The 5,905-nt window shown below is 55.8% G+C and overlaps 1 long non-coding RNA gene across 1 annotated transcript; it reads right to left on the reverse strand.

Annotated features, from left to right (window-relative positions):
• Positions 1 to 283: 283 nt before the first annotated feature.
• On the reverse strand, positions 284 to 3,411 carry LOC140912452 (uncharacterized). The gene is made up of 3 exons (XR_012159286.1): positions 3,306 to 3,411; positions 2,501 to 2,577; positions 284 to 1,196 (listed from the first exon to the last, which is right to left on the reverse strand). It is a non-coding gene; the product is annotated as an uncharacterized lncRNA (long non-coding RNA).
• Between the last annotated feature and the right edge of the window lie 2,494 nt (positions 3,412 to 5,905).

A 5,905-nucleotide genomic window follows, 5' to 3' on the forward strand; every position in this document is an offset into this window, starting at 1 on the left:
TTCCCCACAGATAACAGGAACAGGCTGACCTATCCTAAGGACAGGGGCAGGAAGGTAATATGTTAGAGTTGTTTTGTGAGAGGCGGCACCCTAACACGTAGAGGGGCTGCACCTCTACGCGTCAGGAGTGATGTGTAACTTGTTTGTACCTGTGTATAAGAATCCCTCAGTGAATATCTTTGTCTGGCCTAGGGGGCAGTGGTAAATCCCGCCACTGACTGAGCCGGTCCACTGTCAGGGAGTACATATGTACTAGCAGAACTGTAGATATCTGATCCAGGGAGCTAGAGACTGTGTTTCATTTGGCAATAAGCCTGGCCGGATGCCTTCATACCTTATCAGAGTCTGTGGTCATTGGGGGTTCTCTCGGGGTCTGTTGTGTCAGCGATCTGCGGAGCTGGGGCAGCACACAGAGGGAACACATGCATGTAGCTGACTGTTGTCAACATTGAACAGAACAGAGCACCACACTTCTGACAACATTTGGAACCAAATCTTACCATTTTATTCCCATTATCCACCATAGACATCATAGGTGGAATTGGTCCAAGTATCTTAGATGGTGTTGATAAGAAGTCCACATATTGCAGCAGTAGAGGAGTGTGGTGATGACAATGGCACAGTTAACATCCATTTGTGTTTACAGTTTGACACTGTTTTTTCAGAAACAATGACGAAGATTTCTGAAGGTATCGCTGCTGCACCAATGTGCTTGGTAATGCTGTCGTCAGTCATTGCATCTTGTTAAACGACATTGCCTGTCAAAATTTGTCAACAACCTCATTGATGGCCACAAATGGAGTAGCTGCGGTACGACCTAGTCAAGTCTGGACCATGACTTCTGTCTTCTTTAGGCTGATAGTTAAGCCAAAACATTTTGTGGCAAACGCAAAGCAGTCAGTGAGCAACTGAATGTTCCTGGGCCAAAAAAGCACAATCATCGGTGAACAGCAGTTCATGAATAATTGTCTTCATAACTTTTGTCCTCACAGGCAGGCAATGCATATTCAAGATACCTCCATCTACACTGTACTGCACATAAATGCCACAATCAATGTCTCTGAACGCATCTGCTATAACAACTGCAAACATGATGCCAAATAGTGTTGGAGCAAGAACACAGCCATGTTTTACTCCATTGGTGACAACAAAGGGAGCTGAGAAGCAGTCTTGGTGAAGGACATGAACGTGCATTCCTGAATGGAAAGATTTAATAATGCTGACAAACTTACCAAGGCAACTGAACTTGTGGAGGACTGTCCACAGGCCATCTCAGTTTACAGAGTCAAAGGGCTTAGTAAGATGGGAAATGGGGAGCAGACAGAGCTCCTGACATGGGGAGGAAGTGGGTAAGGGGGTGCACATGAGAGCCCTTGCCATGGGAACCCTAGTATAGGGAAAGGAGGGAATGGGAGCACAGGGAACTGCTGGAGACTGGGAGAAAAAGGGAATGGGGACTATGAGGGGAAAGATGGCAATGGAGGAGCACACAGAGCCCCTGCCATTCAGACAATGGGGGCATGGAGGATATTGGACTGGGTGTTCACGGAAAGCCAATAGCATGGTAGAAAAATGGGGGATTCTGGTGTGGGAGGAGGGGGGTATGGGGGCACACAGAAACCCTAGCTGGGGGAGACTGGGGTGTTCAGGGAATCCCTGCAATAGAGGGGGATGGGAGGGTGGCATCCAGGGAGCTGTTGGGGAGAGTGGAGGGATGCAAGGAGCCCCTGGGGTGCAATAAGCTCAGCTGACACAAGCAACAACATGTGCAACCCCCTAGAAAAAACCTTTAGTCCCTAGGAAGAAGAATTTCTCTGGGGGCAGGCATCGCATAGGACCAGCCCTACACAGGCTTTCTTACAAGCCCTGGGGACAGAAGCGGGGCAGGGCAGAAGCATATTTCATATCTAATATACTTATATGGCCCCTACCACCCTAGTATCTGAACACATCGCGGACTTTAATGTATTGAATCTCACACACCTCTCTGAGGCAGGGCAGTGCTATTATCCCCATTGTATGGATGGGGAAAGTGAGCACAGAGTGACTGAATGACTTGCTCAAGGTCACACAAGAAGTCTGTAGCAGAGCAGAGAATTCAGTGTGGGTCTCCATTTAACACCCTAACCACGGGCCAAACCTGCCCAGCCTCAGTGCACAACTTTATGGCTGCTCTGGGTCACAGGGCTGCCATAACCCTGGGGTGCCTAAATTATGCTAGGAGCTATTCTGGCTCCTGACCGGCCCAGAACCAAGAGGGGCCCAAAAATTATTTAAAGTCATCTTTGCTTCCTCTTCCTTGGGCTGGGCTATGCAGTCCCTCACACAGTCTTAAGCATCTTGAATCAAAATAATTCCCTGTCTCAATCAGTTTTCACATTAGCCCTACTCTCCTCCTCCCTTTTTCTCCTTTCCACTTTCTTTATACATTACAGAAAAGTAAAGAAAGTCACACGCTCAATTTATTTTTTCCCTGCAGTTCACCACTAAGGATTCAAACCTGAAAGGTGCTGAGATCCTATGGCTTTCATAGGAGCTGGGGATCAGTCCCTCCCAGAATCAGGCTGTCAGCTGGACCTTTAAAGAAAAACTCAGTCATACACTTTGAATTGGAAACAAACAAACGCAACCCCAAATGCCAAGGTCCTGATCCTGCAATGAGCCCTGTGCAGGCAGAGCCAGGGAATCCATGGGGGCGCAGGGTTCGGATTGCCTGCCTGGAATCCCAATTTCCTTCCCTGCCTTAGCAACTGGCCTCTGAAATGATTAAACCGGAAGGAATTTTAACAGCTTTCTGATGGCATGTTTGTTCTGGGCCTTTCCCTCTGTGAAAGCAGACAAGGCACATGGGGCACCAGGTGATCCCTGGTCAGTTTCAGCCTCAGTTTCTCAAGCCCTTGGTTGCAAAGGCTGGCTCTCTTAAAAATTCCCCTCCAAGTACAAGCCGAAAAGATGGCAGGAGAGGTTTCTCTGAGCTCTTTGGTTCTGATCAGGGCTGAGCTTGGGGCCCAGTCTGGCCTGACTGTGTCATAGAACCACAGAAGATCAGGGCTGGAAGAGACCTCAGGAGGTCAGCTAGTCCAACCCCCTGTCTCTTTTCTAGTTGTAGCTGGGTGGATCTCAGGTCATTAGAGAGACAGGCGGAGGGAAGTACTGGAATAGCTTTGACTGGCCCAACTTCTGCCAGAGAGACCAGAAAAAAAAAAAAAAAAAAAAAAAGGAGGACTTGTGGCACCTTAGAGACCAACACATTTATTTGAGCATAAGCTTTCCTGAGCTACAGCTCACTTCATCGGCTACCTCACCCTTGTCTCTCTCCTGGCTCTTTAAGAGATTGTGGGGCAGCAGATTCTTGCACAGGTAAAGTGGGAGGCTCCCGTCTTCCCCCTCCTCCCCTCCCTGTCTTTCCTACCCCCTCCCTATGTATGTCATTGAGGATTAGCAGCTGGGGCCAGGCCAGCGCAGCAGCGCCCGGGAATCCGCTGTGCACGGCCGCGCGCAGAGGCCGGGAGGCCAAAAATCAAGGAGGAGGGCACGGGTCTTGGCTTATTTTCCTCGGCTAATGAGCCTCCTACCCCCTCTCTAGCCTGGGCGGGGAGAAGGCGAAGAACCGTCCCCCGGGCCTCTGCGGGCGCGAGGACTTCCTGGAGCGAAGCCGGCCGCCCGGGGAGCCTGCACCTGCTGGGAGGAGCGGCGGGCACCATGAAGGATCGGCTGGAGCAGCTCAAAGCCGTGAGTCACTTGGGCGGCGGCGGAGAGGAGCCAGGCGGGGCCCGGGGCTCGATCCCTGCGCCCCGGGGCTGCAGGGGGAGGATGCTAATAACAAGACCGCTCCTGCAGCGCTGCGGGGGCTCGATGCCGTGGTGATGATGAGAGTGGGAAGCGCCAGGGGAAGGGGGCATTCGCTGGCACTTGTGGTTCCCCCCCACCCGCCAGCTCCCTGGTACCTCCAGTATCTCCCCTCCCTCCCCAGCTCTCTGGTAGCTCCGGTCTCTCATCTCTCCTCCCTTCCCTTCCTCCCCCCCAGCTCTCTGGTAGCTCCAATACCTCCCTTCCCCCCCCCCCCCCCCAGCTCTCTGGTATCTCCAATACCTCCCTTCCCCCCCCCCCAGCTCTCTGGTATCTCCAATATCTCCCTTCCCCCCCCCCCCAGCTCTCTGGTATCTCCCTTCCCCCCCCCCAGCTCTCTGGTATCTCCAATATCTCCCTTCTCCCCCCCCCCAGCTCTCTGGTATCTCCCTTCTCCCCCCCCCCCAGCTCTCTGGTATCTCCCTTCTCCCCCCCCCCCCAGCTCTCTGGTATCTCCCTTCTCCCCCCCCCCCCAGCTCTCTGGTATCTCCCTTCTCCCCCCCCCCCAGCTCTCTGGTATCTCCCTTCCCCCCCCCCCCCCCAGCTCTCTGGTATCTCCCTTCCCCCCCCCCCCCCAGCTCTCTGGTATCTCCCTTCCCCCCCCCCCCCAGCTCTCTGGTATCTCCCTTCCCCCCCCCCCCCAGCTCTCTGGTATCTCCCTTCCCCCCCCCCCCCCCAGCTCTCTGGTATCTCCCTTCCCCCCCCCCCCCCAGCTCTCTGGTATCTCCCTTCCCCCCCCCCCCCCAGCTCTCTGGTATCTCCCTTCCCCCCCCCCCCCCAGCTCTCTGGTATCTCCTTCCCCCCCCCCCCCCAGCTCTCTGGTATCTCCCTTCCCCCCCCCCCCAGCTCTCTGGTATCTCCCTTCCCCCCCCCCCCCCAGCTCTCTGGTATCTCCCTCCCCCCCCCCCCCAGCTCTCTGGTATCTCCCTTCCCCCCCCCCCCAGCTCTCTGGTACCTCCAATACCTCCCTTTCCCCCCCCCCCAGCTCTTTGGTACCTCCAATACCTCCCTTCCTCCCCCCCCCTCCCCCAGCTCTTTGGTACCTCCAATACCTCCCTTCCTCCCCCCCCCTCCCCCAGCTCTCTGGTACCTCCAATACCTCCCTTCCTCCCCCCCCCTCCCCCAGCTTTCTGGTATCTCCCTTCCTCCCCCCCAGCTCTCTGGTACCTCCAATATCTCCCTTCCTCCCCCCCCTCCCCCAGCTCTCTGGTATCTCCCTTCCCCTCCCCCAGCTCTCTGGTATCTCCCTTCCCCAGCCCTCTGGTACCTCCCTTCCCCCTCCCCCAGCTCTCTGGTATCTCCAATACCTTCCTTCCCCCCCCCCCCCCCCCGCTCTCTGGTACCTCCAATATGTCCCTTCCCCCTCCCCCCCAGCTCTCTGGTACCTCCAATATGTCCCTTCCCCCTCCCCCCCAGCTCTCTGGTACCTCCAATATGTCCCTTCCCCCTCCCCCCCAGCTCTCTGGTACCTCCAATATGTCCCCCCCCCCCAGCTCTCTGGTATCTCCCTTCCTCCCCCCCCCCAGCTCTCTGGTATCTCCCTTCCTCCCCCCCCCCAGCTCTCTGGTACCTCCAATACCTCCCTTCCTCCCCCCCCATCCCCAGCTCTCTGGTACCTCCAGTGTCTCCCTTTCTCCCCCCCCCCTCCCCCAGTTCTCTGGTACCTCCAGTATCTTCCCCCCCCCCTCCCCCAGTTCTCTGGTACCTCCAGTATCTTCCCCCCCCCTCCCCCAGTTCTCTGGTAGCTCCAGTGTCTCCCTTCCTCCCCCCTCCTCCCAGCTCTCTGGTACCTCCAGTGTCTCCCTTCCTCCCCCCCTCTCCCCCAGCTCTCTGGTACCTCCAGTGTCTCCCTTCCTCCCCCCCTCTCCCCCAGCTCTCTGGTACCTCCAGTATCTCCGCCCCTCACCCCCCCCCCCAGCCACCAGCTCTCTGGTGGCTCCAGGATCTCTCCCCCCCCGCCCGGCCCCATCTCCCTGTCTCTCCAGTATCTCCACAAAAACAAGGAGGAGTCCGGTGGCACCTTAAAGACTAACAGATTTACTCTGAGATAGCGCGT

This window comes from Lepidochelys kempii, chromosome 6, assembly GCF_965140265.1.
Source record: "Lepidochelys kempii isolate rLepKem1 chromosome 6, rLepKem1.hap2, whole genome shotgun sequence".
Lineage (NCBI taxonomy): Eukaryota > Metazoa > Chordata > Testudines > Cheloniidae > Lepidochelys > Lepidochelys kempii.